The sequence below is a fragment of the Nilaparvata lugens genome, unplaced genomic scaffold (assembly GCF_014356525.2).
Source record: "Nilaparvata lugens isolate BPH unplaced genomic scaffold, ASM1435652v1 scaffold3075, whole genome shotgun sequence".
Classification (NCBI taxonomy): domain Eukaryota; kingdom Metazoa; phylum Arthropoda; class Insecta; order Hemiptera; family Delphacidae; genus Nilaparvata; species Nilaparvata lugens.
In genome coordinates this window covers 1-12,442 of record NW_024090381.1, presented here as the reverse complement: position 1 = coordinate 12,442, position 12,442 = coordinate 1, and the positions used below count along the sequence as shown (strand labels likewise).

Here is a 12,442-nt window from a genome sequence, read left to right as displayed (position 1 = left end):
GCTTATGAAAAGATACATTTTCAAAAATGTTGGATGTTTTTGAAAGGGTAGTATTGAAGTCTAGTGGCCCTCCACCGATAAGCAAAAAGCTACAGGACCCGGACTGTACGAGTAGTCATATGAATAGTTGATACAAACACAGAAACTAGTAACACAAAATTATAATACACATTATAGGCTAACAAGTCAAGGTAATACATAGGTAACATAGGGAGTATATGTTTTCTACACAGTCAGTATATGTGGTACCTACCGTCAATTTATCATGTCATGTTTTAACCGATGATTACTATAATGTCTGGCATTCAAACAATATTATAATGGAATTTCACCAGTTAACATCTCCTCAACCGAATAAAAAGCCTGACCGGTATCAACTTGAATACACTCTCTAGTAAAGTGCTCATGTAGATCGCTTATTAGATCTAATATATTCAAGATATCTTTGAAAAGTAAGAGCCTGCAGCATTAATAAACAGTGAAGAGTCAAATTACTGTATATTTTAAAAAATGGCTTGCAGGGATCCATTCTACCCAGATATTAAATTGCCACATCATAACACTGTGTTATTAAAAATATGCTTAATTTCTGCATGTACATAACTGAGTAAGTCACCATAACAATCATATATTTACAATTGTTATATACAATAAAGTAGCATAGATATGATGTTGAATTAATACTTTTATTTCTGAACACAGCAATCATGAGTTCAACTTGTCTTGATTCGAAAAGTTCTGTAGCACTGTAAAAGCACTATTCGAGTCTTTTAATTTCCTCCTAAACAAAGGTTTGCTCTCTATTTCAGTTGTGATATTCATTTATTCATTTATTCATTTACGGTACAAATGAATATTTGTCACTGAAATGAATACAAAATAGTAGGCTAGTTGGATAATTACCTGAAATGCTAGTGCAGAGCAGACGAAGATCTCGCAAGTATCTTGAGGTATGATTACAAAACCGACCGAGTAGAATTTTTCTAGTGTCTTGTCCAAATAATTTGTTCCATTTCATCAATTTTCAGTGCCTGTAACAGTACATAGATAAATTGGATGACAATATAATAAATTCACAGATGAATGAATGGAATCACAGTTCACGAATTATCAGACACATCATATGAAAATGGAAATGAGATAATGAATAATGTATAATAGAAATTATTCATAGATCATCACAATGCATACTTGAAATAATCATGTTTAGTACAAGTTAGAGTTTCTATACTCTTATTAGCTGGGCTCAACCTTTGATGCAGACGGAGAACAGGCCAACGAAATAGCACATCTAGTAAATTAATTGATGAATTGGAGGAAAATGACTGCAATACTTTGTGATAGAAGGAATGAAAAACTTAAGGGCAAAATCTATAAAACAGTCGTGTCGTGCGGCCCGCGTTGACATACGGAGCGGAGGCCTGGGCAGTTAAGAAAGCCCATGAACACAGATTGGAGGTCACTGAAATGAAGATGCTGAGGTGGAGTTGCGGCCTAACTGGAAGGGATGAATCCAAATGAAATATAATTAATTATTTTTAACAAGAATGAACAGTTGATATCAGATCAGATATAGGCTTAACGGTATCAGCTATCCTCTATAGAAGGTACAGAATCGGCCCTACTGTTCTCCTATCTTTCTCCACTAGAAAAATAGAAGAACAACGTTGCCAATTCTCTGTCTTTTGAAGAGGATAGCTGATACCAGTACATCTGATATTTATGTATAATTATTGGCAATGTTGTTCTTCTATTTTTCTCCACTACCTTTAGGAACTAACTATAGATATTGACCAAAGTTGGTGGTAAAATTGACCAAGCTATCCTCTTCAGAAGGCAGTGGCAAGGCAGATAATTGGCAACGTTGTTCTCCTACTTTCCTCCACTGCCATTATAACGTGGACCTCACTATAACGTCTCTGTTTTCAAAATTATCAAGGGACTTTATGCCTCCTATTGTGGTCTCAATCCTGCAAATAATATTTCAATATTTCAATGTTATATTTTTAAAGTTGTGTTTCCCAATTTACGAATATCTGTGGGCCAAGATTCTATATTACTCTATAGACCTCACTATAGTACTCATCTATTTCACTATCCATGACCAACTGCTAGTTGATAATTCAATTTTGATCTACTCGTATTTTTGACGACACTACAGTCCAATTTTTGAATAATAGTTATTATTGTGTGTTAAAAATGGATTTGAAAATCGAAAGCGCTCTAAACGTGGGTAATAGTTTTTAATAACTATTATTCAAAATTTAGACTGTAGTGTCATCAAAATCGAACACTATAGTGCCATTTTTCAATTGGTAGTAGAAGTATTTCGATTCGGATACTACCAGATCATAAAAATAGATATATTACATAGAGTTGGTGATAAAATACTGCCCTGAATTGAGCCACTAACAAACTTGATAGCCAGAAAAGGGTACTGTAGCAACTATTAAGTTGTACGTAAGTAGCTATTAACTTAGTAAGAAGTAAGTATACTTAATTATAACTGAGAATAAGTAACTTAAGTTGTGTGTCCCACCTGTCTGGTTGACTTGCTTTTCTGTGAGCATCAAGATTCAACATTCATGATTCAAGATCCAAATGCGTCCCCTTCTGTGTCTTCACAATCCACATTGAGTCACTGCAAAAACAGACACATATAATTAAAGTTTACAATCTTACTGTAGAGCACTCATATTTAAAGAGCAAATAATTGTCCATTAGCAGGTGTAACCCGTGAACCCTGGCAACTGAAAACTTTACAAAATCTACATACTGAGATCTTGAACGCTTTAAAAAGGTCTATAACCATCCTCAGTAATAAAGAATCTATAAGCAACATTTCAAGTTAATCAGTTGAGTAGTTGAGACGTGATGATGCGTCGTTTGTGTATTTCCTATCCCCAACATGTATAAGCCGATTCCTTCCTTTATTATATTATAGATTTATCATTAGAAGTAGGCTATTTATCAAGTTGATGTTTCAACAAACTAAACTGTTATTATTTGCTAGGTTGGGATAAAACTAGGAAAACATGAGCATTAATGAATAAATGGTTTAAATTATAATACATAACCAACTTTCTGGACTTTCCAAATAAGAGAGGCGGCTATTAGGAGTTTATTTCGAGGGGCCGAACGACGTCACTTATCAACTCCTAAAATCTAGCTACTGCATCCAAGGCTATCTTATCGTTGCCGGCCCCAACCTTCAACCCTCAGGGTGAGCCGGGTTGAAAGACTCAAAGACAGCACTCTATATCCAGTGCAGTCGAGTCTCTAGTTCACCTAGTGCTATCCCACTACAAAATGATTCATGTCATCGATTCGACATCATCTGCTGCGAACGTGGACAGCACAAACACGTGAGGCGAATACAGATATCACCGACCACTAGAAACCTGGTGGTGACTTGTAGCAGTCAGTAGAACGCGCTGACACGCGGTAATAAACCGGTGGAGCCGCCAAGGCAGTAATAAGGGTCCTTATGCCGCAGCCACATGTTGGCCCAATGATGACCACCGCCAGTGTGTCGATGGGTAGTTTGCCAGCGCTGGCCTTCATTGGCCATCGCTCCAATTTTTCTCGAGCGGAGGCCAGCCCCCCACCGTAGGCCAATGAAGGCCAAACCACCCATCCACACTAGTCAACCAATGCCTGTTTTGTCGTTTGTTTTGCTGATTTTTCTGTGTAAATGAGTATCTAATAAATTATCGAATAAATATTTGTGATATAATGAATAATTTTGATTTATCAAGTGATTGGAAAAACTCTTATAAATTCTGATACAAGCTACATTTTGTCAAGGCGACAAAGTTGAACAGCTGATGTAATAGGACAGAAGAACTGGCTAAATCATTGCCACTCTGGGCGGCACTGGCTAGATTGGCTTTCTTTCAAGATGGCGGATTTTGACGTCACGATTCTAGCCGAGTTTCCATTGTGCATGTATTGTTTGACGCTGGCCTTGATTGGGCACTGGCCACATTGCAGTGTAGATGGCAAGACCAACGCGGGCCAGCGACTGAGGACTAGGCATAACATAGTGATGTTTGCAATTCACTCACCATAGATATTGTTATGCTCGATCAAGCCGCGGCCTTCGCCCAAGATGAAGACGCCACCCTGATGGCCGTTGTAGATCTCGTTGCGGTGGGGTTGCTGTGGGAATGGATGCGGTTGTCGATGAACTGGCCGAGCCCGTACAAGCCACCCGTCTGTCCGTGGTGGATCTCGCAGTGCACCACTGTCACTGTCGGGTTGGCGCCCGAACCCCGCTATCCCATTGTTGTGGATGTCGTTCGCCTCCAACAAACCCTGCAAACAACAAATTACCACATTAACCACACGTCACGTTTATCTATATACTATATATGCAGGACATATATGCAAAAACATCAGGCTTTAGAGACCCTAGATCCCTAGATGGAGGAAGCTCCCTAAAATAAAAAGCCTGACCGGTATCAACTTGAATACACTCTCTAGTAAAGTGCTCATGTAGATCGCTTATTAGATCTAATATATTCAAGATATCTTTGAAAAGTAAGAGCCTGCAGCATTAATAAACAGTGAAGAGTCAAATTGCTGTATATTTTAAAAAATGGCTTGCAGGGATCCATTCTACCCAGATATTAAATTGCCACATCATAACACTGTGTTATTAAAAATATGCTTAATTTCTGCATGTACATAACTGAGTAAGTCACCATAACAATCATATATTTACAATTGTTATATACAATAAAGTAGCATAGATATGATGTTGAATTAATACTTTTATTTCTGAACACAGCAATCATGAGTTCAACTTGTCTTGATTCGAAAAGTTCTGTAGCACTGTAAAAGCACTATTCGAGTCTTTTAATTTCCTCCTAAAATCTAGCTACTGCATCCAAGGCTATCTTATCGTTGCCGGCCCCAACCTTCAACCCTCAGGGTGAGCCGGGTTGAAAGACTCAAAGACAGCACTCTATATCCAGTGCAGTCGAGTCTCTAGTTCACCTAGTGCTATCCCACTACAAAATGATTCATGTCATCGATTCGACATCATCTGCTGCCAACGTGGACAGCACAAACAAGTGAGGCGAATACAGATATCACCGACCACTAGAAACCTGGTGGTGACTTGTAGCAGTCAGTAGAACGCGCTGACACGCGGTAATAAACCGGTGGAGCCGCCAAGGCAGTAATAAGGGTCCTTATGCCGCAGCCACATGTTGGCCCAATGATGACCACCGCCAGTGTGTCGATGGGTAGTTTGCCAGCGCTGGCCTTCATTGGCCATCGCTCCAATTTTTCTCGAGCGGAGGCCAGCCCCCCACCGTAGGCCAATGAAGGCCAAACCACCCATCCACACTAGTCAACCAATGCCTGTTTTGTCGTTTGTTTTGCTGATTTTTCTGTGTAAATGAGTATCTAATAAATTATCAAATAAAATATAATGAATAATTTTGATTTATCAAGTGATTGGAAAAACTCTTATAAATTCTGATACAAGCTACATTTTGTCAAGGCGACAAAGTTGAACAGCTGATGTAATAGGACAGAAGAACTGGCTAAATCATTGCCACTCTGGGCGGCACTGGCTAGATTGGCTTTCTTTCAAGATGGCGGATTTTGACGTCACGATTCTAGCCGAGTTTCCATTGTGCATGTATTGTTTGACGCTGGCCTTGATTGGGCACTGGCCACATTGCAGTGTAGATGGCAAGACCAACGCGGGCCAGCGACTGAGGACTAGGCATAACATAGTGATGTTTGCAATTCACTCACCATAGATATTGTTATGCTCGATCAAGCCGCGGCCTTCGCCAAGATGAAGACGCCACCCTGATGGCCGTTGTAGATCTCGTTGCGGTGGGGTTGCTGTGGGAATGGATGCGGTTGTCGATGAACTGGCCGAGCCCGTACAAGCCACCCGTCTGTCCGTGGTGGATCTCGCAGTGCACCACTGTCACTGTCGGGTTGGCGCCCGAACCCCGCTATCCCATTGTTGTGGATGTCGTTCGCCTCCAACAAACCTGCAAACAACAAATTACCACATTAACCACACGTCACGTTTATCTATATACTATATATGCAGGACATATATGCAAAAACATCAGGCTTTAGAGACCCTAGATCCCTAGATGGAGGAAGCTCCCTAAAATAAAAAGCCTGACCGGTATCAACTTGAATACACTCTCTAGTAAAGTGCTCATGTAGATCGCTTATTAGATCTAATATATTCAAGATATCTTTGAAAAGTAAGAGCCTGCAGCATTAATAAACAGTGAAGAGTCAAATTGCTGTATATTTTAAAAAATGGCTTGCAGGGATCCATTCTACCCAGATATTAAATTGCCACATCATAACACTGTGTTATTAAAAATATGCTTAATTTCTGCATGTACATAACTGAGTAAGTCACCATAACAATCATATATTTACAATTGTTATATACAATAAAGTAGCATAGATATGATGTTGAATTAATACTTTTATTTCTGAACACAGCAATCATGAGTTCAACTTGTCTTGATTCGAAAAGTTCTGTAGCACTGTAAAAGCACTATTCGAGTCTTTTAATTTCCTCCTAAACAAAGGTTTGCTCTCTATTTCAGTTGTGATATTCATTTATTCATTTACGGTACAAATGAAAATTTGTCACTGAAATGAATACAAAATAGTAGGCTATTCGGATAGTTACCTAAAATGCTAGTGCAGTGCAGACGAAGATCCCGCAAGTTTCTTGAGGTATGATTTCAAAACCGACCGAGTAGAATTTTTCTAGTGTCTTGTCCAAATAATTTGTTCCATTTCATCAATTTTCAGAGCCTGTAATAGAACATAGATAAATTAGATGAAAAAATAAGAAATTCACAGATGAATGAATGGAATCACAGTTCACCAATTATCAGACGCATCATATGAAAATAGAAATGAGATAATGAATAATGCATAATAGAAATTCATAGATCATCACAATGCATACTTGAAAAAATCATGCTTCTTCACCTACAGAAAAGGATCGTTAGAATTATAAACAATGAGAACTACCTGGCACATTGCAAAACTTTATTTTTGAGACTGGAATACTAACACTCCCGTGTCTTTGAATCAGCTCTGATGGTTGAAAGAAGACCGGATTATTTCCAACGGAACCAACATATACATGGATACAACACAAGACGACATAATGACACCCATATACTGACAGTGAGAACTGGACTGGCGCAAGAGGGGCCCAGATTTACAACCAGATGCAGCAGGATTTACAACCATCTCCCAGAAGAAGAAATAAAAAATATCAAAAGCATAGGCACCTTCAAGGACCTCCAGAAGAGACACTTACAACAAAAGCCTTACTATAGCCTGCACGAATTCTATGATGACGGTGTGTTCCGCAGGGACGACCACGGCGCTGTCGCGCTACTAGTGGGATATCTACAAGTATCAAGCATTACGCCTCAACTACTGGACTGATTAACTTGACAATTTGCATATAGATTATTAATTATTCACCGTGGATGGTTATATTAATTCTTTTAATATAAAAGAATATTAGCCTATTAGCTTATTCTCCAAGATTAAGGTAGGTCAAGTTTTAAGTCTGTTAAATTTTAATTAGCCCATTGCGGTGCACGGGTTATCTGCTAGTATTGAATTGAATTGGTGGTGGAATACTGCCCTGAATTGAGCCACTGACAAACTTGATAGCCAGAAAAGAGTATTGTAGCAACTATTAAGTTGTAAGTAACTAAGTAAGTATAGGCCTACTTGAGTAAAAGTATACTAATGTTGTGTGACTCACCTGTCTGGTTGACTTGCTTTTCTGTGAGCATCAAGATTCAAGATCCAAAAACATCTAAATGCGTCTTCTTCTGTGTCTTACAATCCATACCAAGCAACTGCAAAAACAGACCCACGATATTATTATTGTGTACAATCTTACTGTAGAGTGGTCAAATAAAAAAACAAAATATTATTAACAGCAGGTAACCCGTGCTTTGCTAGGGACTAACTGAAAACTTCACAAACTCGACCTATTGGAGATACCTCCAATACCTTCTGTTTCATTCATTGTATTCAATACACATAATTACAGAACAACTATTCGAATGGCAAATAAAACAGTGACCACTTTCAATAAAAATTTAAATCATCAATCATAAATTCATTCAAATTATAATATGCATTATCACAAAAGCAGCTGAACGGTGGAGACGTCTTTTGGGGGTGATGCGTCATTGAAAAATATCCTATCCCCTAAGTGTACAAGCCGATTCTTTCTATTATTACATTATAGATTTATCATTAGGTTTACCGGTACTTACCAAGTTGTCGTTCTAACAAGCTAAACTGTTATTATTTGCTAGGTTGGGATAAAACTAGGAAAATATGCTAAATATAAATAGGCTAACCTCCAAGTTCCTGTATCTGTTTACCAAATTAACAGTTTCATTCTTTAATTATTTCCACATATAATTTAAATCAAAATGATCGGAGAGATGAGATAAAAACTGTCCTATTCCTCTTTTAAATTTAGATTCAGACTAAAAATTCCAAAAATTGGTTATCGATGGTTAATATTTTCATAACCTCAATTCATTTTGAGTTGAGTACAATTTTCAGTCAAAAAAAAAAATAACCAAAAAATCTGTAGGTCAATTGAAACCAATATTAAAAACTATCTAAATATCATTAAACACTGATATAATAGAGAATTATTCAAATAATATTTATTTATGGATTTCATCCTCTGTAGAGATGATAATATCTGTATCAAATCAAAGATGGACGCCGTTCTGTTTCTCTGTATCACCCTGACGTCATTCTGTATCACTTGAACCAAAAATTTAACATTGGAGAGATAGGAAAATCAAAAACCAATACCAGGGTTTCAGAAGAACACAGGAGGTAAAAATGCAACGCGTGCTTGCAACGTAACTGACCTCGATGGAGACGGATTTTGGTAACCAGCTGTACCACTACACACCGCAAATAATAATGAAAAATAATTATGTATTAACAATTGATACGTTCAAATAAAATATTTAAATTATTTCTCTGATGTATCAAATTATCCTGTTTATTGGAAGCACTATTAACGCAATTCATAGTTGAAAAAATAAGGAACTTCAAACAGCTGATTAGCTTCAACAGCAGGTAGCCAGCCGTACCACTACACAACGCAAAAAATAATAGAAAATAATTAAGTATATCTATCATCAAATTAGAATTATGATATTCAAATAATTATTTTAAAAGTTTTAATATATTTTCTAGTTGATTTATACCATTATTCATTGAAAAGTTGGGAATATATATAAGTACTTTTGATTGAAACATTTGGAAAAAATATCGACATTCAATGGTTCTAAAATGATTCTTTATAGATAAGGAATTTTATAACTATAGATTAATGTCTTTATTACGTTTGAAAGAATTATTCATAAAAAGATTCACTCTTCATTCTATATTATTCAAAAGGTTTTGAAACATCATTATTATGTTGGCTCACCGGCAAATTCAAACTAGGTTATCAACCGGCAAATTCAAAAGCTGTATGCTATCTATGAACAGAACTAAAGTAAACTTTATGCTATACCTACTAACTACAGTATATATTATTATATTGGAAATCGAAATAAATGGAGAAAAAGTTATTCATCTTGTTCTGGCTTGAAATTTTTTAAATATTCAACAAGAAGTCTTTCAAAAATAGTTATTGAGTAACATTGCTAAGGAATACATTGAGAATATGATTCAAATTTTTTCTTTGAAGCTATAAAATAGCTCTTTACTCTTGACTTTAGTTAGTAATTAGAACTTGTTACTCAACAGTCAATTTGATATTATACAAAAAAGGTCCTCATGCGTACAAAGCTACTATGAAGCTAACAAAAGTTAGAGATATAAAAACTAGGGAAAATTCTACTAGAGATGCGGTCCTGCTTTTTTTTGAAGCATTAAATCTCTCAGTTTGAATTTATTAATTGCAGTGACAAAATTTTCAACTACGGTATATGATGATGAGAAAAATGTTATATTCTACAACAACGTTTGCTACAAAATAAGGCTCTGATGAACCGTTCAATAGTTATGGTTAAATTACTGGAACATCATCCCATTATCTCACATAGCCCATAGGCCATCATGAAAATGAAACAGATCAGATTCTTAAAGGGAAATCTATCAGGAAAGCGAGTTGTACAGCCCACAACAGCAACTTCTTCTGAAATACTTATAGAAAAAATCTATAGAGTCCTCAGTCACCGCTATAGTAGCATAACAGCTAATACAGAAAAATCTAATAATTTAATCAGTTATTAAACAAATTTCGTGCAACTAGATCTTATTTTGAGCAGAATTTACAGCTATTATATTTTTGATTATTGTAAATTTTCTTGTATAATTTACTACTGATCTTCAGTTACTTGGACTGAGATTTTGAAATCAGGTTAACTCTTTATTCTTTGCTCTTTGAAAAAAAATCTTTTATACTAAAAACTATAATAAATCTGATTAAGAAAGTAAGCATTTTATTGATTTCTTTCTCATTCCATAGTTAATAATCCCTCTTGGTAACTTAGTGAAAAATTACTTTAGAGTTGTTTGTACGTCAGCTAGTTAATCTGTTATTTTTGACTAAGTTCTTATTTTAGACTATATAATTGTCAAGTATTCTATCAAGTAAACTTGTCAATTGTTCAATGAATCTTTTCTTATCTTCTGCCATTTACACAAACAGACCCATACTTGTGGGTCAAGTGGAAGAGGGGGGCTCTTATTGCCTCAACTTCGCCCACATCATTTGTAATGTTATAAAATGAAAATAAAAGACATTTATCTATCACTTGTTGAGTCAACCTCTTTCCATAGTTCGAATATCAACCGAATCTGGCACATTCGCATTTTTCATAAAATCCATGGTTTATCTAATTTTTTTGTGAAAAATCAAAATCGCTCTAACTTCGTGACCTTATGCTCTTTGATGAGAGGAACATGATCTGGAATCCGATTTGCAAAATTCCTCACCGTTTGAAAATTTGCAAATTTTACGTTTGAAGCTGCATACTCACCCTGTATAGTAGCTGGGGGTGCCAATTTGGCTCAGACATTTCTCAGATAAAGCTTCATCTATGGTGCAAATTTCAGCCAAACCTGAGATACTTTTTTCTTTACTGTTTTAAAACGCACGATGAAACATAAACAATCTATACCATAGGGTTATCTTCTTATGATATATTTTTTCTATGATAATAATCACCATACTAATTACTTGAATAATTCTAACGATTTGAAAGCCGTTTTCACAGTACCAGTTTGAACCAAATGTCGCTTAATATGAATTAAATCCATGTTAAGTTTGATTGATATTAAAACACTCCAGCTGATCCAATTCGGTTTAAGCTTTCACCGAGAGAACTGCACTTGGTGGGCAAGTAATAATCGAAATAATTCATTTGAATCTTTCAAATTGAGAAATTTATTAAATAGTTGGATATCAATCATATTTCATAACACAAAATTGAGGTACTTATCAGGTAACCGTTTATATTTTCAAAAGGCATAGTCTCTCTGTAACAGTAGACTATATTAATTCAAAACAATCAACTTGGAATTGAAACAATGTTGAAATTATTGGCCCGCTCGCCGAAGCGGCTCAGTTTGCCCCAACTGAAACAGATAATATAAAAGACACTGCGGTCAATTATTGAAACAAATCCGAAAAATGCCTTTTGAACAAAACAATATAGACATTTTAATAAAATAAACATATAACCTGGATTTCAAATCAATTACAAAAAAGTGCAGAAATAAAAAATACATAACAATTTACATAAATGAGGTCCACGTTATAATGGCAGTATTATTAATTAACATTGGTATTGCCAACCGTGTCTATCATTCGACAAAGCAGATCCTTCTCTATCCTTCTCTAGCTCCTCAACGTCGCCAGATCGTGTTTTAACAATATAGAATAATATAATTGATGAACAAAATATTTAATCTCAATTATTCTTTGGAAAACATCAACTTTCTATCAAAATTTGGAAGAGAAATGGTACAGGCTCTGCCTAGTTCTTCCTCCATCGTCATAATTATATTATGATTATAGTGTTTAGAAAAATAAAAATAATCAAATTTTATCACCTATTGTTTGATCATTGGAATGTGTATTTCCTTGACGAATAAAACATATTGATTATTTTCAACAAGATGAACAGTTGTTAATATGACATGAGATAGGCCTATAGCAGTAACAGCAGCTATCCTCTTGGCAACGCTGTTTTCTTTGTTTTCTAGTGCAATTATAACGTGGACCTCACTAGCAGCAACCCAAACGGAGCAACCAACCAATCCTGACCTGCCGACTTATAGACTAGCTACAATGTCGCTCGGTAGAATCGTAGAGCCGTCGCTTAGGAACACCTCGTAAAATGCTATTGAAATAAGT

General features: G+C 36.0%; 1 non-coding gene across 40 annotated transcripts in view; it reads right to left on the bottom strand.

The window, feature by feature from the left end:
* LOC111062145 overlaps positions 1-9,105 on the bottom strand; it is a 39,529-nt gene extending 30,424 nt beyond the window's left edge. For 3 of the 40 annotated variants that reach the window (XR_005573611.1, XR_005573618.1, XR_005573626.1), the window contains exons 1-5: positions 7,793-7,984; positions 6,689-6,816; positions 4,068-4,317; positions 2,540-2,641; positions 904-1,031 (exon numbers count right to left, since the gene is read on the bottom strand). This is a non-coding gene — a transcript (uncharacterized LOC111062145). Of the gene's footprint in view, positions 1-903; positions 1,032-2,539; positions 2,642-4,067; positions 4,318-5,772; positions 5,887-6,688; positions 6,817-7,792; positions 7,985-8,315; positions 8,357-8,874; positions 8,894-8,933 lie in introns of those variants that run through there. The other 37 variants (XR_005573636.1, XR_005573651.1, XR_005573642.1 and 34 more) reach the window with 26 other exon arrangements.
* Positions 9,106-12,442: the final 3,337 nt, after the last annotated feature.